A 24,447-nucleotide genomic window follows, 5' to 3' on the forward strand; every position below is an offset into this window, starting at 1 on the left:
TGCCATCCAAGGGGAGCTGTCTATAGCTGAGATCTTGTGCTAACCCTCAAGGGAAGTAACCCACTTGATACCACTGTTTTTCCATCATGCCCAGAAATGTGTTAGGTAGAGGAATAATTTACTGTACCTTTCTCCCATCTTGATTTAGTTGTTTTCTTATTTTGTAGATGACTCTGAATTCATGTTATTTTCTTTGGTACTTGCTTAGAAGTATGGAGGAAAAGTTTTGACTGAAGAAGGTGAATGGAAATATGACTGAGACAGGAAACATGACTGAGACAAGCTGAATTCTGATTGGACCTTGTATTAGGCCATTCTCACACTGCTATAAAGGAATACCTGAGACCTGAAAAGAGTTTTAATTGGCTGTCAGTTCTAGTGGCTGTACAGGAAGCATGACACCAACATCTGCTCAGCTTTTGGGGAGGCCTCAGGGAGCTTTTACTCGTGGCAGAAGGTGAAGCTGGAGCAGGCACATCACATGGTGAAAGCAAGAGCAAGAGAGTTGGGGGGAGGTGCCACACAATTTTAAACAACCAGATCTTAGGAGAATTCACTCACTATCATGAGGACAAACCATGAGGATCCACCCCCATGACCCAGACGCCTCCCACCAGGCCCACCTCCAACATTAGGGATTACATTTCTTTTTTTGTTTGTTTGTTTTTTTGTTTTGTTTTTTTTGAGAAGGAGCTTCACTCTCGTCACCCAGGCTGGAATGCAGTGGCGTAATCTTAGCTCACTGAAACCTCCACCTCCTGGGTTCAAGCAATTCTCCCTCCTCAGCCTCCCAAGTAGCTGGGATTACAGGCACCCACCACCATGCCCAGCTAATTTTTGTATTTTTAGTAGAGATGGGGTTTCACCATGTTGGCCAGGCTGGTCTCAAACTCCTGACCTCAGGTGATCCACCCGCCTTGGCCTCCCAAAGTGCTGGGATTACAGACCTGAGCCACCGCACCCAGCCAGGGATTACATTTCAACATGAGATTTGAGGGTACGAATATCCAAACCATATAATTCTGCCCTGCCCCCTCAATTCTTATGTTCTTCTCCCATTTCAAAATACAACCATTCCTACTCAGTATTCCTGCAAAGTCTTAACTCATCCCAGTATTAACTCAAAAGTCTCAATTTCAAGTCCAAAGCCTCATCTGGAGATAAGTTTCTTCTACCAATGAGCCTATAAAATTAAAACAAGTTATTTACTTCCAAGATACAGTGGAGGTACAGGCATTGGCTAAACATTCCTGTTTCAAAAGGAAGAAATCAGCCAAAAGAAAGGGGCTACAGGCCCTAAGCAAGTCCAAAACCCAGCAGGGTAGTCATTAAATATTAATGCTCCAAAATAGTCTCCTTTGACTCCATGGCCCACATCCAGGGCACACTGGTGTGAAGAGTGGGCTCCCAAGGCCTTGGGCAATCCATACCCATGGCTTTGCAGGGGACAGCCTCTGTGGCTGCTCTCACAGGTTGAAGTTGAGTGCCTGTAGCTTTTCCAGGCTCAGGGTCCAAGTTGCTGATGGATCTACCATGCCAGGATCTGGAGGATGGTGACCACCTTCCCACAGCTCCACTAGGCAGTAACTCACTGGGGACTCTGTATGGGCCCTCCCACCCCACATTTCCGCTCTGCACTGCCCTAGTACAGGTTGTCTGAGGGCTCTACCCCTGCAGCAGGCTTCTACTTAGGCACCCAGGCTTTCTTATACATCTTCTGAAATCTTGGCAGAAGTTGCCAAGCCTCCTTCACTCTTGCATTCTATGTGCCCACAGGCTTAATATATGGAAGCCACCAAGGCTTATGGCTTGCACCTTCCAGAGTGGTGGCTCACACTGTATCTGGGGCCCTTTGAGTCAAGGCTGGAGCTGGAGCAGCCTGGATGCAGGGAGCAGTGTCCCAAGACTGTGCAGGGCAGCAGGGCCCTGGGCTGGCCCAGGGAACCATTGTTTTCTCTTAGGCCTCTGGGCCTGTGATAGGAAGGGCTGCCTCAAATATTTCTGAAATGCCTTCAAAGTCTTTTTCCCATTGTCTTGGCTATCAGCACCTGGCTCATTTTTAGTCATGCAGAGCTCTGTAACAAGTGGTTGCTCTGCCACCTGCTTGAATCCTTCCTCAGAAAAAGCTTTTTCTTTCTTTGCAGGTGGCCAGGCTGCAAATTTTCCAAATGTTTACACTCTGCTTCCCTTTTAATTATAAATTCCAACTGTAAGTTATTTCTTTGCTCCTGCCTCTGAGCGTAAGTTATTAGAAACAGCCAGATCACATCTTAAATGCTTTGCTGCTTAGAAAAATTTCTTCTGCCAAATACCCTAAGTCATCACTCTTAAGTTCAAACTTCCACAGATCCCTAGGGCATGAACACAATACAGCCAAGTTCTTTGCTAAGTCATAACAAGGGTGACCTTTGTCCAGTTCCCAACAAGTTTCTCATTTCCATCTGAAATCTTGGCAGCCTGTACTTCACTGTCCATATCACTATTAACAATTTAGTTACAAGAATTTAACTGGTCTCTAAGAAGTTCCAAACTTTCCTTCATTTTCCTGTCTTTTTCTGAGCCCTCTGAACTCTTCCAAACTTTACCCATTACCCAGTTTCAAAGTTGTATCCCCGTTTTCTTTATAGCAATGCCCCACATCTGGTACCAATTTTTTGTGTTAGGCCATTCTCGTGTTGCTATAAAGGAATACTAAAGACTGGGTAATGTATAAAGAAGAGTTTTAATTGGCTCATGGTTCTACCAGCTATACAGGAAGCATGACACCAATATCTGTTTGGCTCTGGGGGAGGCCTCAGGGAGCTTTTGCTCATGGGAGCTTGCACATCACATGGTGAGAGTGAGAAACAGAGTGGGGAGGGAGATGCCACACACTTTTAAACAACCACATCTCACGAGAACTCACTCACAGTTGCAAGGACAGCACCAAACCATGAGGGATCCACCCCTATGACCCAAACACCTCATACCAGGCCCCACCTTCAACATTGGCGATTATATTTCAACATGCGATTTAGAGGGGATAACATCCAAACCATATCAGACCTCATGCAAGGTAAAATATTAGTAATAACTGGGATCAGGATCATTTTCTTGTTACTAATTGGCTAACATTAGATCAGTTAGTATGAGGATTGGTGAAGAGCAGGCTTATGATGAGATTGGATCTAAGAAGACGAGCATATATGGTATTATTTAATATTATCTTGACAATTAGTAGAGATAGAGTCAGTGAAGAGTGAACAGAATTGCCTAGTGCTATGTGTCATCAGGAATAAATTATAGCTTTTAAACTGAAATATTAGAGGGGCATAAGTAAATGTCATGACAGTTCCCCCAGTGGGTATAGTTTTGTTGGTTGTGGGATTCTACTGATGTGACCCTGGTATGACACTTCCCTTTCATCCCAATCTGAGTTGCCTATTAGGGTTCTTTCATGACTCGGAAAACAAAGCTATTTTTCTTTTTTCTTTTCCTTTTTTTTTTTTTTTTTTGTTGAGACAGAGTCTCACTCTGTCACCCAGGCTGGAGTGCAGTGGCGCCATCTCAGCTCACTGCAAGCTCCGTCCCGTGAATTCACGCCATTCTCCTGCCTCAGCGTCCCGAGTAGCTGGGACTACCGGTGCCTGCCACCACGCCTGGCTAATTTTTTTTTGTTTTTTTTGTATTTTTAGTAGAGACGGGGTTTCACCGTGTTAGCCAGGATGGTCTCCATCTCTTGACCTCGTGATCCGCCCGCCTTGGCCTCCCAAAGTGCTGGGATTACAGACGTGAGCCAACCCACCCAGCCCAGCTATTTTTCTTTTGCACTTTTTTCAAATGTTTTTATTTTATTGTCTTATATTTACCACCAACCTAGTAGCACTGCCTGTCACAGTATCTCTAGGTCTCTGATTTATTGGTCTTTTAGTTTTATTGATCAATTCTGCTGGGATTTTTTTGAGAATTTATTTTCTATTTCATAATTTATTTTGTTTTTGTAATATTCTTTTATTTATTTATTTAGAAATGAGGTCTTGCTATGTTGCAGTGATTGGCCTCATACTCCTGGGCTCAAAGTGATCCTTCCACCTCAGCCTCCTGAGTAGCTGCGACTACAGGCATGCACCACCAAGCTCGGCTATTTTATTTTTATAGGATAGTTACATTTCTGCAAAACACGTAATTAACCCTTCCAATCTATGAACATGTATATATATTTGTTTATGTCTATATGAGTGTGGAGAAATGATTTAACAACATCAGAACAACATTTGTTACCTTGGAGGGGCAGAGGTGGGAAAGCAAAGTGGAATAGTGAGGAAGATTGTTATTATTTTCTCTGTTTTGTTCTAATGGTTATTTTGAAGAGTTGATAACTGTGGATTGTTGTGTAATATTATAAAAAAGAGAATTTAGAAACTACCCATATCTCTCAGATCTATGACTCCCATCTGCCTGCAAGTTCCTATCACTTCTTCCCTGCACTTCTGCGATAGCCTCATTGCATTTCTATTTTTGCCCTTTTCCAAGTAGTTTCCCATCTAATAGGCAAGATAATTCTTTGGAAACCTAAATGAGAACATGGCACTCTCTTGGTTAAAAACCTTCAGTGGCTGGGTATGGTGGCTCATGCCCGTAATCCCAGCACTTTGGGAGGTCGAAGTAGGTGGATCATTTGAGGTCAGGAATTTGAGACCAGTCTGGCCAACATGGTGAAACCCTGTCTCTACTAAAAATACAAAAATTAGCTGGATGTGCTTGCTTGAACCCAGGAGGTGGAGGTTGCAGTGAGCTGAGATTGTGCCACTGCACTCCAGGATGGGTGACTGAGTGAGACTCTGTCTCAAATAAATAAATACCTTCAATGCCTTTCCTTATACTTTGAATACATTTCAAACTTCCTTTCTCATGCTAAAATGCCCTGAGCAATCTACACCTACCCACCTCTCAAATTCCTCCTCTTTGTTCCAGCTTTCCCCATGCCCACTGTAGGAACAACTACATAATCTTGCCTCAGGGCCTCCTTATATCCTACCCCTTATATTCTGCCACCTGTTCTCTGCCTCAGATACTATCTTCCCACCCTTTATTTAAAAAAAAATTTTTTTTTTGAGACGGAGTTTCACTCTTACTGCCCAGGCTGGAGTGCAATGGTGCGATCTTGGTTCACTGCAACCTCCATCTCCAGGGTTCAAGGGATTCTCCCGCCTCAGCCTCCAGAGTAGCTGGGATTATAGGCGTGCGCCACCATGCCCAGCTAATTTTTTTATTATTAGTAGAGACAGGGCTTTACCATGTTGGCCAGGCTGGTCTTGAACTCCTGACCTCAGGTGATCCACCTGCCTCAGCCTCCTAAAGTGCTGGGATTACAGGTGTGAGCCACCGTGCCTGGCCCCACCCTTTACTTTAGTAGCCCTTTCTTATCTTTCAGTGCTTAAATGTTACCTCCTCAAAAAAACCTTCCCTGACTCATCTTGTTTCCATCTCCCCTTTTTATCTCTGCTATTTTAAACAAGTTTTTAAATATAAAATAAAGCACAGTTAGAGAAAACTACACAAAACAAAGGTTAAGGAGTTATTTTAAAGTGAACACCCTTGTAACCACCACTCAGGTCAAGAAATAGAATGTTGTGAGCCATCACAGAGGCTCCTCCATTTGCCACATTCAAATCACAGCTCCCTCCTTCCCTGCAAAAGTAGCCATGATTCTGACTTTTTTTTTTTTTCTTATTATTTCCTTGTGTTTCTTTATGTTTTTTATCATCTATGTATGCATTTCTAGACAGTATAGGATTTTTAAAAATGTATTTTCTTAGTGGTTACTATGGGGACTACAGTCAACATCTTGAATTTATAACCCTCTAGTTTAAATTGATACCAGCATAGTTTTAATAGCATATAAAAATTCTGTTCCTTTGTAGCTCCACCCCACTTTGTTGTCACAGTTTACATTTTTGTACAACGTATGCCCAGTAATATAAATTTAAAATTATTTTTACACATTTGCTTTTTGAATCATGTGGGAAATAAAATGGAGTTACAAACCAGACTTGCAGTATTACTGGCTTTTATTTGTACGCAGTTACTTTTACCAGAGATCTTCATTTCTTCATATGGCTTCAAATTACTGTCTAGTGTCCTTTTGTTTCAACTTGAACGCTGCCCTTTAGCATTTCTCACAGGGCAGGTCTACTGGTAACAAGCTCCCCTAACTTTTGTTTGCCTGGGAATGTTTTATTACTCCATTTTTGAAGGGCAGTTTTGTTGGATATAGAATCCTTTGTTGATAATTTGTTTTCTTTCATCACTTTAGTATTTATTTTTAAATAGAGACAGGGTTTTGCCATGTTGCCTAGGCTGGTTTTGAACTCCTGAGCTCAAGCAATCCACCCACCTCAGCCTGGGATTACAAGTGTCCACTATGCTCAGCCTCTTTTGAAGCAGTTTATTTTGTTTTTATTCTTATTTTATTTTTTTTTATTTATTTGTTTGAGACGGAGTCTTGCTCTGTCGCCAGGCTGGAGTGCACTGGCACGATCTCGGCTCACTGCAACCTCTGCCTCCCAGGTTCAAGTGATTCTCCTGCCTCAGCCTCTCAGGTAGCTGGGATTATAGGCCTGTGCCGCTATGCCTGGCTAATTTTTGTATTTTTCGTAGAGCCGGAGTTTCACCATATTAGCCAGGCTGGTCTTGAACTCCTGACCTCAAGAGATCCGCCCGCCCATTTGACCTCAAGAGAAGCCTCCCAAAGTGCTGGGATTACAGGCATGAGCCACCGTGCCTGGCCTAAAAACCTCTTTTCTCTATAAATTACCAAGTCTCAGTCATTTCTTTATATTAATAGCAGTGTGAGAATGGACTAATACACAGACCTACACAATAATTTGTGAATAAGATTTGCTCTGTTGTCTCTGGAACCAGAGAACAGGGTCTTAAACTGGGAATGCAGGCTGCCATCTTCTAAACCACCACCAAGCCAGAGGAGTGGGGCAAGGATGAGTAATAATGCCACAAAGCTCTCCTGCCACTTTAGTTTCTTTTTTTGTTGTTGTTTCAGTGTTCACTTGGTTGCTGTAAACCTTTGACTGTTTTTCAAAGTCCTGAGAAAGTTGGCTTTGACGGTTTCTGTTTGTTTTTCTGTGTTTCTGTGGAGGAATAGGAGTTTAGAGCTACCTAATCTGCCATTTTGCTGATGTCATTCCCCTATATATTATAGTATTGCTCATTTTAAAAAAATTCGATATTTCAATCTCTCTCTTAATCTGGTTTCCTCTCTATCTCTTTTTTCTTTCTCTGTAAAAATTACCACATATTAAAATTGACTTTTTAAAAACACATCTATACCATTTAAAAAAATTTATTTTTTCTGGTAATAAAATACTTTATTGGTACTGTTTAATAAATGTCAGAAACATAGTAACATTTCCATTGGTTAGCTTCCATCTTTAAAAGCTAGTTTAAAAACAACAGGAGGAAAAGTAAATTCATTTGATTCTCTCAAAAAACAAGCTGTAACTTACCTTTGCAAATACTTATGTTATCTCACTTTAAATACTATAATTCACTGGTCTTCATAATACATAATTGTATTAATATATGAAAGGAGAAAGTGGCCTGATTTTGCAGAGAACATTTCACACATCTTAAAAAAAAATCCCTAAACACTACCACAACTGAAAACTTGTAAGAGTTATTATAATATTGAATTAATATAGCACCTAGAAATTTGAAATTTGTAATATTTCAGATGATATGATTTACTGAGAAAAAGAGTAATGATTTTTCTTCAGTCAATTTTCAGGGGTTTAGGTACTGATAAAATTCAACATAGGTCTATTTTAAAAGCCGAAGGTTAAAAAATTTATGCATGCTAGGAATTGACCTGATGGTAACAGATCCATGAGTGACAAATAATGTGGTGCAGTCCTATCTGAATATAGATTCTTCTTCACTTTGTCTCATTAATTTATACTTCAATTAAAACATTCTATATGCAAGTGATATATTTCTCTAAAACATTCCATATTTCAGATTTCCATTCAGACTATCTTCCTCTACTCCTTCCTTTTCTCAAATCAGAGTGATCTTGTGATCAGAGTGATCTGATCTCAAATCAGAGTGATCCATTTGCTTTTTCTCCCCACAATGAAACTCTTTTTCAACTCAAAGTATTATAGTAATGCAAATACAAATGTAGCATTTATTAATATATGAGAAAAAAGGATAGCTAATACATATGGGTCCATGCCAAATGAGAAAATCGAAAACAAAAACAAAACCATGCTATGCTCATTTATTCTGAACCACCATGGGAAGACCCTGATGTAGCTGGCACACATAAACTAATGTTCCCAGACACAGCTAGGATCCTGTACTCCAACATAACTAAATGCTCTATTAAAAAGGTTTCCGTGTTCTTTTCTGTTTGTACAAAATAGTCTACAGCAACTCTGACTACTAATCCTGAACATGATGATAATGTAATAACATTTTATATATATATATATATATATATATATATATATATTTTTTTTTATTTTTTTTTTTGTGACAGAGTCTCGCTCTGTCGCCCAGGCTGGAGTGCAGTGACGCAATCTTGGCTCACTGCAAGCTCTGCCTCCCGGGTTCACGCCATTCTCCTGCCTCAGCCTCCCGAGTAGCTGGGACTACAGGCGCCCGCCACCACGCCCAGCTAATTTTTTGTATTTTTGGTAGAGACGGGGTTTCACCGTGTTAGCCAGGATGATGTCGATCTCCTGACCTCATGATCCGCCAGCCTCGGCCTCCCAAAGTGCTGGGATTACAAGCGTGAGCCACCACGCCTGGCCATAACATTATATTTTTAATCAAGCCATAGATTCTAACCTATTTTCTACTATTACCCATTTGCTTAAAAACAGACTTTCAGGAGGCTAAGCATCAGTAAGTTAAGGAGTTTTTATTTCTGCCTTTCTCTTGATTGATTGATTGAGGATTTCAGATGTGTCAAATAATCATCCTCTACTTCAGTGGAAAAGGATTCTTCAAGCTATCAAATCAAGCAGGCTGACTCAGGGGTGGGCAGGTGAAGATACCTGTCCACACACTATGCCCATAACACTCCATCTCCTCTGTAAGAATGTACTGCTCTCCACCCACCAGCAACCCAGCACATGCCATCCTCTTCACCCAGATGCAATCAGGACACCATGCAATCAGAACATGGGTACCAGGTAGAACTAACTCAAAACAACTTTTGGGACAAATACCAGATTTCAATTTGTCAATTATTCCGTAGTGCAGTATTCTCACAAAACAGAGACTTTATGTTGAAACATTTGTTTTTTCTTCTCACATCAAGTTGAACTGCTAAAGTAATGTCAGAAAGAACATAAAAAATAAACATGTCTTCTCCAAAAGAAGCACTACATCCGGAAGTGGAATTAAGGCTAAATAGTGCTAGTTTGCAGTTCACACAGTAACGGATTAATTATGATTTCAACCAACAGCTTTGCTGTTTATCCTGTTTGCCTGTTTATGAAGATGCGTCTCTGTTTCCCCTCTGAAGACCAGCATTCCCAGGTGGGAGTGAGAGGCCTCATTCATGCCTTTAGACTGGATGCACATGTGGTACTACTCAGGGGTCAGCTCATCAGCACAGCGCTTTTCATGCCACAGGTGGAAAAGACCAGTAAACGGAGTCCAAATCACAATGAGGTCACCATGTAAGTATTTTTGATAAAGACGAACATCTTCTCCACCCCAACCTTTCACTTCCATGTCAAATCCACCAATGGTCGGGAAATCTGATCGATACTGACAAGTCATTCCAAAGCCAAAATCTCTCCAAAAGCCGGAATCCTTTTTGTGAACCAGCTGCTGCTCCACAGGTGGTGGCACTTCCTGTTTGACATAAACAATGGCAGGATTGTAAAGACTGAACACCACAGGGTAAAACACCTTCTTACCTGACTCAGCATTTAACTGGCAGCTGTTAAGGAATTCGGCTGAGAAATAGATATCAACATCACAGAAAAACATCAAGACCTCTCCCTTGTCCCAAGCTCGGGCACACACATTTACTCCTCATCCACGATTAAATTCTTCATTCAATGAGATCAAGGTGTAATTGTGAAAATTAGACTCACTTGTGACAGATTCTAGGCTAGACCTGACTTTAGACAGTCCTTCATTACCAAAATACACCACTGTGAGATGAATCTTGTCTTGATGAATACAAACCTCCCTGAAGTTCTGCAAAAACTGTACAAATGCTTCAGTTCTTTCAGCAAGTGGTGTAATGATATTGATAACTGATCTAATGATGTCAATAATCTCGATCTTCACTTTCATGAGAGGTCCAAAAGGGCGGAAGAGGGTCACATGTCTATATTCCATAAGGTCTGCTTTCTTAAAAAAGAGTTCATACTGCGTGCCCTTATCTCCAGTGTAACCCTCTTATCCACTCCCCTCACCTCTAACTTCTGACAACCAATAATCTGTTCTCTAATGACAGTATTGTCATTTCAAGACTGTCATATAAATGGAACCATCCATTTTAGTTTAGTTTTGGTTTGGTTTGGTTTTTGCTTTAGAGACAGGGTCTCTGTTGCACAGGCTGGAGTGTAGTAGTGCAATAACTTAAAAATTTTTTTTACAAATTTTTAAAACTTTTATGTTAAGTACAGGGGTATACATGCAGGATGTGCAGGTTTTGTTATATAGGCAAACATGTGCTGTGGTGATTTGCTGCACAGATCATCCCATCACCTAGGTATTAAGCCCACCATGCATTAGCTATTCTTCCTGATGCAACTCCTCCCCCCACCTCTTCCCACATGTGCCCAGTGTATGTTGTTCTTACCATGAGTCCATCTCTCATCATTTAGTTCCCATTTATAAGTGAGAACATGTGGTATTTGGTTTTCTGTTCCTACATTAGTTTGCTGAGAATAATGCCTTCCAACTCCATCCATGTCCTTGCAAAGGACATGATCTCATTCCTTTTTATGGCTGCATAGTATTCCATGGTGTATATGTACCACATTTTCTTTATCCAGTCTATTATTGATGGCCATTTAGGTTGATTCCATGACTTGGTGCAATCACTTTTGAAGCTGGCTTTTTTCATTCATCATAATGCCTTTGAAATTCATCCAAGCTGTTGTGTGTATAAATAGTTGGTTTGTTTTTATTGCTGAACTGTATTCCATTGTATGGATATATCCACAGTTTATTCTGTTCTTTGAAGGGCATTTGGATTGTTTCCAATGTTTGGCAATTATAAATAGAGCTGCTATAAACATTCATATCGAGGATTTTTGTTTTTGCTTTTTAAAAAAAAAACGCTTTGTTTATTAATTTTTGAGACAGAGTCTTGCTCTGTCACCCAGGCTGGAGTGCAGTGGCATGATCTCGGCTCCCTGCAACCTCCGCCTCCCAGGTTCAAGCTATTCTCCTGCCTCAGCCTTCTGAGTAGCTGGGATTATAGGTGCCCACCACCACACCTGGCTAATTTTTATATTTTTAGTAGAGACGAGGTTTCACCATGTTGGCCAGGATGGTCTTGAACTCCTGGCCTCAGATGATCCGCCTGCCTCGGCCTCCCAAAGTGCTGGGAGTACAGGCATGAGCCACTGAACCCGGCCACTCTTTATTTTCAAATAATTATAGATTCACAGAAAGTTGTAAAAATAGTACCTTTCACCCAGTTTTAGCTAATGGTAATCACTTGTGTAACTATAGTGTGATATCAGAACTATGAAATTGGCATTGATAAAATATACAAACTGTATTCAGATTTCACCAGTTTTACATGTACTCATTTGTGTGTCTATAAGCCTATGCATTTTTATTATTTTAAAACAATTTTTTTCTTTTCCTGTCCACGCCCGCACCAGTAGCCAGGACGCAGGCCACATTTTTTTAAATGACAGTTTTATTGAGACATAATTCACATATCATACAATTCTCCCATTTAAACTGTGCAGTTCAATGTTCTTTAGTATATTAAAGAGTTTTGCCTCTATCGCTGCCATTAATTTAAAAACATTTTATCCCCCCCCCCCCCCCCCCGCCACAAACTCTGTATCACTTAACAGCCACTAGCCTTTTATCCCTACCCTTGCCATAGACAACACTAATCTACTTTCTGTTTCTATGGATTGCCTATTTTGGACATATCATATAAATGGAATCATACAATATGTAATCTTTTGTGGCAGGCACCTTTCACTTAACTGTTTTGAAAATTCATCCATGTTGTGGCATGTTTCAGTAATTTATTTTTTACTGCTGAATAATGTTCCATTGTATAGATATACCACATTATGTTTATTCATTTATTAGTTGATGGACATTTGGGCTGCTTCCATTTTTTGGCTATTATGAATAATGCTGTGATGAATATCCATGTACAAGTTTTTTGTGGGCATATATTTTCATTTCTCTTTATTATATACCTAGGAGTGAAATTGCTAGGTCATATGTTAACTCCATACTTAACCTTTTGAGGAACTGCCAGATCAGTTTCAAAGCAGCTGTATTATTTTACAATCCCACCAGCAATGTATGTAGGTTCCAATTTTGCCACATCTTTGATTTTTTTTTTTTTTTTTTTTTTGAGACAGAGTCTCACGCTGTTTCCTAGGCTGGAGTGCAATGCACGATCTTGGCTCACTGCAACCTCTGCCTCCCAGGTTCAAGTGATTCTCCTGCCTCAGACTCCCAAGTAGCTGGGATTACAGGCGCCTGCCCCCACGCCTGGCTAATTTTTGTGATGTTAGTAGAGATGGGGTTTCACCATGTTGGCCAGGCTGGTCTCAAACTCCTGACCTCAGGTGGTCCACCCACCTTGACTTCCCAAAGTGCTGGGATTACAGGCATGAGCCACTGCACCCAGCTATCTGTCATTTTGATTTTAGCACTCCTAATGGGTATGAAGTGGCATCTAACTGTGGTTTTGATTTGCATGTTTCTGATGTTTAATATGATATTATACATGTTTTCATGTGTTTATTGGCCATTTGTATATCTTCTTTGGAGAAATGTCTATTTCAGCCTTTTGTTCATTTGAAATTTGGTAATTTGTCTTTTTATTTTTGAATTTTAAGAGGTTTTTTTTTTTTTTTAAAGACAGAGTCTCACTCTGTTGCCCAGGCTGGAGTGCAGTGGCACGATCTTGGCTCACTGCAACCTCCGCCTCCCGGGTTCAAGTGATTCTCCTGCCTCAGCCTCCCGAGTAGCTGGGATTACAGGTGCATGCCACCATGCCTAGCTAATTTTTCTATTTTTAGCGAGACAGGGCTTTCCCATGTTGGCCAGGCTGTTCTTGAACTCCTGACCTCAGGTGATCCGCCTGCCTCGGCCTCCCAAAGTGCTGGGATTACAGGCATAAGCCACCACACCTGGCCTTAAGAGGTATTTATTTATTCTCTATTCAAGTCCCTTATCAGATATATGATTTGCAAAAATTTTCTCCCATTATGTGGGTTGTATTTTCACTTTCTTGATAGTATTATTTGCAGCACAAAAGTTTTTGATTTTGATAAAGTCCAGTTTATCTTTTTTTTTTCTTTGCTTGTCTTTGGTCTCATACCTAAGGAACCACTGCTTAATTCAAGTTCATGAAGATTTATGCCTGTTTCTTCTTAGAGTCTTAAAATTTTATCTCTTACACTTGAGTCTTTCATCCATTTTAGTTTAGTTTAGTGTTTTTTGTTTGTTTGTTTGTTTTGTTTTGTTTTTGTTTTTTTAGATAGTGTCCCACTTTGTCGCACAGGCTGGAGTGCGTGCAGTCATAGCTCACTGCAGCCTTGAACTCCTGGGCTCAAGTGATCCCCTGACCTCAGCCTCCAGAGTAGCTGGGACTACAGGCATGTGCCACTATACCCGGCTGCTTTTTAAAACACTTTTTGTAGAGACAGGATCTCACGATGTTGCCCAGCTGGCCTCAAGTGATCCTCCCCTTGGCCTCCCAAAGTGCTGAGATTACAGATGTGAGACACCGTGCCCAGCCCTGTCATCCATTTTCAATTAATTTTTGTATGTGATGTGAAGTAGGAGTCCAACTTAATTCTTTTGTAGGTGGATATCCAGTTGTCCCGAAATTCTGTGCAATTTTAACATAGATTTGTGTAACCACCATCAAAATAAAGATATAGGACTTTTTGTAACCACAAAGATCCTCCTACCTCTGTAGTCACACTCACCTCTTCTCCTCCCATGTCCCTAAACTTGGCAACCATTAATCTGTTCTCCATCTCTGTAATTTCATCATTAAGGATGTTATATAAATGGAGTATTTTGAGATTGGCTTTTTCACTCAACGTAATTCCCTTTAGATCCGTCTCATTTGTTGTGTGTATCAGTAGGGGTTTTTTTTGTTTTGTTTTTAATGTGTGTTGATTCATTGAGAGTTTCTACATAAACAGTCATGTCGTCTGAGGATAGGGACGATTTTATTTCTTCCTTTCCAATATTTATTCCTTTATTTCATTTTTCTTGCCTTATTGAGCAAGTTAGAACTTCCAGTACTATGTTGAATCACAGTGGTGAGAAGCACACACCCTTGCCTTTTTTCTGATCTTAAGGAGAAAGCATTGTCCTTCAACTTTTTTTTTTTTTTTTAGTGGAGGACAGCGGCCCCCATGCCACTGCCACTGCCACCCCTAACCTTAAGTACGATGTTAGCTCTAGTTTTCCGGTGGATATTCTTTACTAGGTTAATGAAGTTACCTTGTATTCCTAGTTTGCTAAGAGCTTTTATCGTGAATGGATGTTGAATTTAGTCAAATGCTTTTTCTACATTGTTTGATATGATCATATGGTTTTTATTTTTAAGCCTGTTGATAGGTGGATTACATTGATTTTCAAATATTGAACCAGACTTGTATACCTAGAAAAAACCACAATCAGTTATGAGGTATAATTATAATTATTATTATTTGTACTGTCTTTGTCTGATTTTGGTCTCAGGGTAATACTGGCCTCCTAAAATCAGTTGGAATTCACTCCCTTTTTCTGGCAAAAATTATGAAGAATTTGTGTTAATTCTTTAAATGTTTCGTATAATTCTTAGTGAAACCATCTGGGCCTGGATATTTTTCTTTTAAGAATTTTTAAACTCTAAGTTTAACTTCTTTAATGGTTATAAAGCTATTCACAAATTATCTATTTTGCATTAGATGAGTTGTGGTAGTTTGTGCTTTTTGAGAAATTGGTCTATTTAATCAAAGTTATCAAATCTATCCATGCAGAGTTGTTCATAGTATTCTCTTTTATTCCTGATATTGGTGAATTGTGTCTTCTCTATTTTTTGTCAGTCTTTCTAGAGGTTTATCAATTTCATTGATTTTTTTTCTCAAAGAATCACCTGTTAGTTTCAGTCATCATCTGTATGATTTTTCTGTTTTCAACTTCCTTGATTTATGCTCTTAACATTGTTACTTCCTTTCTTCTGTTTGCCTTGCTATTGTTCTAGTTTCTTAAGGTGGGATGGGTACTTAGATTATTTGTTTGAGGGTTTTCCTTCTTTTGTTTTTCTTTTTTTTCCCCTGGGGGATTCTCTTTAATTTAATTTAATTTTTTATTTTAGAATCGGGGGTTCATGTACAGGTTTGTTACATGGGTATATTGCATGATGCTGAGGTTTGGGCTTCTAATGATTCTGTTGCCCAAGTGGCAAATGTAGTACCTAATAGGTAGTTTTTCAACCTTTATCCCCCTCCCTCCCTCTGTCCTCCTTTTCTCTTTCTTTCTTTTTTTTTTTTTTTTTTGAGACGGAGTCTCGCTCTTGTCGCCCAAGCTGGAGTGCAATGATGCGATCTCGGCTCACTGCAACCTCCACCTCCCGAGTTCAAGCGATTCTCCTGCCCTAGCCTCCCTAATAGCTGGGATTACAGGCACCCACCACCACGCTGGCTAATTTTTTGTATATTTAGTAGAGATGGGGTTTCACTATGTTGGTCAGGCTGCTCTCGAACTCCTGACCTCAGGTGATCTGCCCACCTCGGCCTCCCAAAGTGGTGGGATTACAGGCGTGAGCCCCCGCACTCAGCCCTGTCCTCTTTTTTCTCATGTGTTTTGTCCTGTAAATTTTGTTGTCACCACTGCTTTAGCTGCATTCCATACATTTTGATATATTGTATTTTTATTTTCATTCAGTTTTATATACTTTTTAAATTTCCCTTAAGACTTATTCTTTGACCTATGGTATATTTATGTGTGTTGCTTAATTTTCAAATGTTTGGAGATTTTCCCATTGTCTTTTAGTTATTAATTTCTAGTTTAACTTGTGCTCAGAAAATATACTCTATGGTTTCAGTTCTTTTAACATGGTTTCAGTCCTTTTGTTTAGGTTTACTTTATGACTCAGGATATGATCTGTTTTGGTGAAGATTCCATGTGCTCTTTAAAAGAATGTCTGCCCTGCTGTTGGTGGGTGAAATATTCTGTAAATGTCAATTAGACCTTGATGGTTGATGGTGGTGTTCAGTCCTTCTGTCTCCTTTTTGATTTTGATCCATTATTTGTTGAGAGAGAAATGTTACAAGTTTTAAGTACAATTGTGGACTTATGTATTTGCACTTTCCTATTAGTTTTTGCTTCATGTATTTTGCAGCTCTGTTGTTTGGTGCATATAATTCCATTTTCATTTATTTATATAGGTTATGAATATGTATTTTATGTGAATATTTAAGTGGTTGTTCTAATTATTGCATTATACATAAGTAATTTACCACAGTCTTCTAGTGTCAACATTTTAACCTTTGAGAAGTTTTCAGCTATTATTTTTTCAGAACTTTTTCAGCCCCCTAGTCTTTTTTTCTGCTGGAACTCCAGTGATATGGATGTTCTGTTTTTCTTCATTGTCCTTTAGGACTCTGAGGCTATGTTCATTAGTCCATTTTCTCTCTTGTTCAGACTGGGTAATTTTTGTTGTTCTATATTCAAGTTCACTGGTTTTTTCTTCTGCCATATTTATTTGGCTATAGCCCATCCAGTGAGTGTTAAATTTTTTATTGTTTTATTTTTAATTCTAAAATTTTCATTTGGTTCTTTTTTATATGTTCTGTTTCTTTGCTAAGAATTCTTTTCATTTGTTTCAAGCATGCTTTAAATTGCTTGTTGAAGCATTTTTATAATGATTCCTTTAAAATCCTTTTCAGATAATTCCAACATCTGTGTCAGCTCAGCACTGGAGTCTGTGGATTTTATTTTGTCATTCATGTTGAGATTTTTCTGATTCTTGGTATAAGTGATTTTCTATTGTATTTTTGACATTTTAGGTATTATGTTGTGAGACTAAACATCCTGTTTCTGGCTGGGCGTGGTGGCTCACGCCTGTCATCCCAGCACTTTGGGAGGCCGAGGTGGGCGGATCACCAGAGGTCAGGAGTTTGAGACCAGCCTAGCCAACATATAGTGAAACCCTGTCTCTACTAAGAATACAAAGATTAGTTGGGCATGGTGGCACACGCCTTATAGTCCCAGCTACTTGGGAAACTGAGGCAGGAGAAGCACTTGAACCAGGGAGGCAGAGGTTGCAGCGAGCTGAGATCGCACCACTCTACTCCATCCTGGGCAACAGAGCGAGACTCCGTCTCTAAAACGAAACAAAACAAAACAAAAAACAAACAAAACAAAAACAAAAACATCCTGTTTCTTTTTCCTTTTTTGCAGGCAGTCACCCTGGGTTAAATGTGGCGTGCAGGTCTGTGTTGGAGTGGCTATACGACTCTCTGCTGGACCCTGATGACGCTGGCAAAAGTGAAGCACCTCGCCGCATCTTGTTGCCAATGGAAGGAAGTGAAAGTTTAGTTCCCCAGTCAGCCTTGCAGATACCTCCCTGGCAAAAGCATAGAACTGACTCACATCACTTTGTTGCTGCTGGGTGAGACTGTAAATTCTGCTCCCTGTTGGGCCTTGTTGACACAGGGATTAGGGAGAAGCAGAATACTGCCACACTGTTTTGTTCTACCTTGTTGGCACGGGGGGGAAGGGTGGAAGTTCAGCTCACTTTTGGGCCCCTTCCAGGTGGGGGAATGGGGAATGGAGGGATGACTCGCACCAACTTATTGCTGTCAGGTAGGGATGGCCCCACTGATACTACCCCAGTGGGGAAAGTGGAGGGCCATCTAGCACCACTTCTCATAGCCTGGTTCCACCTCTTTGCTACTGGGGAGATAGGGTGGAAGTTCACTCCTGTTTGGTCCTGCTGATACCACTCTTATGGGGGAGGCACAGGGCCTAGTTGCCCTGCCTAACGGCTGCCATGTGGAGGCAGACATGGGTATCTCTGTTTGGCACAGCTGACACCACAGGGAAGGGGGAAATTTTCCTTTGATGTGTAGAGTGGATATTATCAAAAAGATTTTCTCTTCTGCTAGGCCACCCTTTTCCTAGTCATTTAACTAAAGGGAGCAGTCTTTTCTAGGGGCTCTTTTTTGGGTCTAGGCCTATTGGCAGTTTCAGGTTGCAGGCTTCTCCAGCGCCCCATCTGGGATTTATGGAAGACAGCTCACTACTGTAGTGTTCTTTAGGTCCTAAGGTCTCTAGGCAATCCACCTTGTCCTTTCCACCTTTCAAAGTCTTCCCATGCTTGATTGTTTTTACATCAAGGTTTTCTGTTTTATTGTAAGAGGGAGGAGTAGTGAGAAATGGGTCATTGATTTTTGTAAAAAAATACTTAATTCTTTCTTTCTACTTTCTTTGGGTATGCTATTTTGTTACTTATCTGTATTCTTGAGGTGACTGTTTAGTACATTTATTGTCAATCAGAATAATTCATATATTGGCCGATCATAGTCGCTCACGTCTGTAATCCCACCACTTTGGTAGGCTGAGGCGGGTGGATCACTTGAGTTCAGGAGTTGAAGACCAGCCTGGGCAACATGGTGAAACCCTGTCCCTCCAAAAAACATATAAAAATTAGCTGAGCGTGGTGGCTTGTGCTTGTAGTCCCAGCTAGTTGGGAGGCTGAGGTAAGAGGATGGATTGAGCCCAGGAGGTGGAGGTTGCAATGAGCCAAGATCATGCCACTACACTCCAGCCTGGGCAACAGAGCCAGACTCTGTCTCAAAAAAAAGTAATTCATGTATTATCAGTTGAAATACATTTGAATATATTGGAATAAATAAGTGATTGTAATACTGCAACTTTCTTATGAGTACCACTTTAGCTGCATAGTATAGGTTTTGATGGGTTCTGATTTTCCTGCTGATCATTTTTACAGTTTGTAATTTCTGTTTTGATTCTCTGTTTAACTCAAGGGTTATTTAGAAGACTGTTTCTAAAATGCCAAGTGGATAGATGATAAGCAGAGCTGCACTTTGTGCCTGTAGATTTCCACAGAAGGCCAGGCAGGCCCTCAGAGAGCTAGGGTTTTTCTGAAGAGCTGTCATGTAAAAACGAGATCGGAAATTTGGTTCCCTGCTATTTTTTTTCCCTGTCTTTATTCTTCAGGTGTTTATTGTATACTCATTATATGCAATAAGTCTAAGTTGCTTTCCTTTGATGAGGAGAAAAAGAAAGTTAATACATAGTTCCTGCCCTTCAGAAGTGTAGTATTTAATTAGCATGATGATATGTATGCACAAAGCAGTTAAATAGCAGTACTTGACAATAGTGACTAAATTACCACGGGAGTTCATACACAAGGAAAATCAGTGGCGGCTAAAGTAATTGGGGGAAAGACCTGTTGGAGGAGGGAGAAGTATTTGAGTTGGACCTTAAAGGGTAAGTAAGATGTAAATATGCACAGAGGAAATGAAAGGATGTTGCTGGCTAAGAAACTGGTGTATCCAAAGGCTACCATGGTAGGGAAATGGGAAAGCTAAATTAGCTTGGTAGTGGAAGATGAATTCAGTTTTAGCTATGTTGGGTTTTAGATGATATAGGACATGTAATGGGGAGATACTCTGAAAGTCATTGATCCCCATTTCTTGATAAATTAGTTGAACTTAACCTTGTCCGAAACAGTAGTCTGTTCTCTCTTGGCTTGGTCAGAGGAATATAGCGTTCTGGTTTGGATGTATTTTAGTTGAATATATGTGTCACAGGTGGTGTACCAGGTATCTTCTACTTAACCCTCCTGATCTGCTCTTCACCCTTTTATACCCTGCTCTATACCGTGCTCCCGGACGACAAACTATGTGGATTACATCAGTGAGTTCCTTTCCCATTTTGGCTTCTGGTAGGGTTTGAGCAGTGGAGATCCCTGGCAGGACATCACAGGAAGGGAAGAAATTGAGGTCAGGGTGTGTATTTCTGGCTTCCTCCTTGGAAGATTGCTTCAGGCTAGCTACTGTCCCTTAACTAAAGGTCACAGCTCTCTCATGGGGACTCTCTGTATCACATTCTTCTTTTTTCTTCTATGTGTTTCTCCCCTCATCCTCTTGTGCATAGGGTAGTAATGGCCCCAAGTTATGCATTCTCTCTCCCTGTTGGTTTTCCTATACCCTGCCCACACCTTTGTAGATAGTCCTTTTGTTAAACTTTCCACCAATTATGCTAATTTGAATGTGCCATCTGTTTCCTGCTAGGACCCTGACTGATAAAGATGAGGTCTCAATTGTCAAATAATTAGAATCCAATGAAATAAGCCTAACAAAATATAACTAAATTTGATTCAATCTGTCTCTCTCTCTGATTAATGTAGGCTCTTGCAGAGATTTCAGATAATTATTCTGAACTGCAATCTTTAGTGTATAGATGTGTTGAGAGTGACAGTTCATGGAATATTAATAATAACTGGCATTTATTAATTACTTACTCTTTCCATGCACCATGCTAGGCTTTTTTTTTTTTTTTTTTCTTTTTAGACAGAGTCTCACACTGTCACCAGGGCTGGAGTGCATGGCGCCAACTCGGCTCACTGCAACCTCTGTCTCCCGGGTTCAAGCAATTCCCCTGCCTCAGCCTCTTGAGTAGCTGGGATTATAGGCACCCGCCACCATGCCCAGCTAATTTTTCATATTTTTAGTAGAGACAGGGTTTCACCATGTTGGCCAGGCTGGTCTTGAACTCCTGACCTCAGGTGATTCATCTGCCTCGGCCTCCCAAAGTGCTGGGATTACAGGCGTGAGCCACCGTGCCTGGCTGCTAGGCATGTTTTTATGTGCATCGTTTCACTTAATCTCCACAGCAACCCTAGAAGTAGGTAATTTTGTTTCTCTGTCTCTCTCTCTCTCTCTCTCTTTTTGAGACAGAATCTCGCTCTGTTGCCAGGCTGGAGTGCAGTGGCCCGATCTCGGCTCACTGCAACCTCCGCCTCCTGGGTTCAAGCAATTCTCCTGCCTCAGCCTCCCAGTTTATCTCCTTTTCATGGGTGAGGAAACTAAGGCTCAGAGAGATTAAATAGCCTACCGAGATTTCATAGCTAAAAATAGTGGAACTGGGATTGAAATTCAGGTCTGCCTGACTCCATAGCTCATGTTCTAAGATAAATATGTCATCTTCAGATTAGCAGCATTGGAGAGCTTCTTACAAATGTAGACTCTCAGGCTTTACCTCATACCTACTAAATTAGAATCTGCATTTTAGAAAGATCCCAGGTGATTCACATTCATATTAAAGTTTGAGAAGCAGGGCTGGGCACGGTAGCTCATGCCCGTAATCCCAGCACTTGGGGAGGCCAAGGCAGGCAGATCACTTGAGTTCAGGAATTTGAGACCAGCCTGGGCAAAATGGCAAAACCCTGTCTCTACATATATATATATATATATATATATATTTATCACCCAGGCATGGTGATGCATAACCTGCAGTCCTAGCTACTCGGGAGGCTGAGGCAGGAGGATCACCTGAGCCCAGGAAGGTCGAGGCTGCAGTGAGCCGCATTCACACCACTGCACTCCAGTCTGGGTGACAGAGCAAGACCTTGTCTTAAAAAAAAAAAAAAAGAAAAACAAAAGAAAATTTGAGAAGCAATACTATAAACCATGTTGCTATTACAGTCTGCCTATTACAGACTGCTATAGAAAGTTCTGTTTGATTGATGTGGGGTACAAAGAGCATTTACCCTTCTGTGCTCTTTAACACTGATGTCATATGGCCTTCTAGCTGGAATCTGACAAGCCAGTGCTGCCATTTTTGAGACAAGGACATTGAGATTCAGTCGGGAAAATAACTTGGTGAGAGACGCCAGGAAACAGCATGAACTGCTGCTGTTGTGGAAAGGAGAACTTGGCCTCAGGTCACTGCCAGGAATTTTTTGTGGTTGGAGTTCAAGGATGCACCATTAACTACTGTGCTTAGAAACTCCCAAATTTGTATATACTTGGCTAGTTCTCAGAAAAACTGGTGCATTCAAAAAGTTTGATTTGGCTGGGCATGGTGGCGGGCACCTGTAATCCCAGCTACTCAGGAGGCTGAGGCAGGAGAATCGCTTGAACCCAGGAGGCGGAGGTTGTAGTGAGCCGAGATTGTGCCATTGCACTCTAGCCTGGGAGACAAGAACAAAACTCCATCTCAAACAAAACAAAACAAAACAAAACACACAAAGACACAGAAACATGCAGTTGAGGAAAAAAGGTTAAAAAGTTATAGAAAATTCTGTGTAATAGTATTAATGTAAAGCATAAAAACATAAAACAATATCCTATTATGTTATAGGTTATATTATTTGTGGTACATGCATATATAGTAAAAGGAAAGTTAAGAAAAATATTTATGTTTCCAGTACATGCATAGATTTAGTGTTTATGGTATGTGCATAGAGAGTAAAAGGAAAAGAGCTCTCACTAAATACACATACACACACACACACACACATACACACACACTAACACACAGTCAGTTAGTTGCATAACTAGGATGAGAAGCCAGTTTTGCTTATTCTTCCTTAGCCTAAGTAATAGAGGCTTCAAAATCTAAATGGTCTGCATGGTCATTAACTTGGCTTCTTGTCTCCTGTAGCTAGGTTTTGTATAGCTCAGAACATATTATGGGAGCCTGGTGAGTTTTCGGGGAGTGGAGTTAGTATCTCTTTTACATGAAGGCAGGGGGCAAGGTTGCTATAAACATTTTTTCCCCACATTCTCAACCCCTGTCTACTGGCCAGGAATGCTGAGTTTGACCTGATTAAGGGTATCAGTAAACAAGGTAATGTGAAACACTAGTAAGCTGGTGACTGTTCCAACCTAAAGCTGAACTCCTCTAGCACTTCTCAGTCGTGTTTGACTAGCTCTGGCAGGAGCTGCTGGACACAGAGGCAAACCCAGAGAACCAAAAAGCTATAAATTGCCTCCAGTGTGATTAAAATGGACTATTGGCATGGTAGTTGGATCAAAATTCTAACTTCTGAATAACATAGGTTTTCATGTACAGGGTCTACAGGGTATAGGATAAGACAAAATTCTGGAAAATGAAAGGCAGTATATGGCCCCTGCTGTCCCGGATCGACTGTGGTTACTTTTTTGTCAGTTATCTAATAATTGCCTTTAAATTCCCCAGGCTGTTAAGACCTCGAAAATCTACCAGAGGGATATGTGAGATAGAGTAAGAAAGAGAGTTTTAGAAGGGCAGACAAAAAGGGGAAAATAAAAGAGGAGACTCTCTTGAATGGGTTGTTTCTGTTCTTTGATGATCTGACCTGCTTTTTTTAATGCATTTGATCTAGTAATGACTCATGAGGAGAGCCTCTGAAGATGTTTGGGTTCTAGTCCTAATACCTCTATTGCGGTGACCTTGAGCAGATCAATTGACCTCTTTGAACTTCATATACCTCATCTGTAAAATGGAGATAATAATAGTATTTATCTAATATGGTTGTTAAGGTATGTAAAGTGCTTGGCATAGTGCCTGGCACAAGGTAAGTAAATAATTAATAAATTAGTGATGATCTTTCTTCTTGTTGTTGTTACAGTATCAGAGAAGCAAAGGAGGAGAGCATTTTGAGCAGGAGAGGGAAGTCTGGTCTACAGAATGCCAAATGCAGCAGAGACGTCCAGAAGGATGAGAATTGAGAGAAGGCAAGGGTTCTGAGGCTTGATTATAAATGCTGAGTGATAGGCTGGGTGCAGTGACTAACGCCTGCAATCCCAGCACTTTGGGAGGCCGAGGCGAGTAGATCACCTGAGGTCAGGAGTTCAAGAACAGCCTGGCCAACATGGTGAAACCCCATCTCTATTAAAAATACAAAAATTTGCTGGGCATGGTGGCATGTGCCTGTAATCCCAGCTACTTGGGAGGCTGAGGCAGGAGAATCGCTTGAACCCAGGAGGCGGAGGTTGCAGTGAGCCAAGACCACATCTCAAAAAAAAAAAAAAAAAAAAAAGAAAGAAAGAAAAGAAATGATGAATGATATTTACATTTGAAACCTATCTTCTGAGCTCCTTATTTTTACTGGAAATGGGAATCAGAGTTTAAAAAGAAATCCCATCACTTTTTGTTCTCAGGATACATATTTAGTTAAGTTCACAGGAAGCAATGTTTATTGGGAGAATATGTAAGAAGGTAGCTGCAGCTATAACAGCCACAACAGAC

The 24,447-nt window shown here is 40.6% G+C and overlaps 1 protein-coding gene and 1 pseudogene across 1 annotated transcript in view; one reads left to right on the forward strand and one right to left on the reverse strand.

The window, feature by feature from the left end:
* TRMT2B (tRNA methyltransferase 2 homolog B) overlaps positions 1-24,020 on the forward strand; it is a 109,646-nt gene extending 85,626 nt beyond the window's left edge. Inside the window, exons 14-16 of the transcript XR_002729755.3 lie at positions 9,471-9,686; positions 17,644-17,854; positions 23,828-24,020. The gene's annotated coding sequence lies outside the window, so the exon portion shown is untranslated. The remainder of the gene's footprint in view (positions 1-9,470; positions 9,687-17,643; positions 17,855-23,827) is intronic.
* Positions 9,460-10,114, reverse strand: LOC111536500 (annotated as a pseudogene).
* Positions 24,021-24,447: the final 427 nt, after the last annotated feature.

The sequence above is a fragment of the Piliocolobus tephrosceles genome, chromosome 12 (genome assembly GCF_002776525.5).
Source record: "Piliocolobus tephrosceles isolate RC106 chromosome 12, ASM277652v3, whole genome shotgun sequence".
Taxonomy (NCBI): Eukaryota; Metazoa; Chordata; class Mammalia; order Primates; family Cercopithecidae; genus Piliocolobus; species Piliocolobus tephrosceles.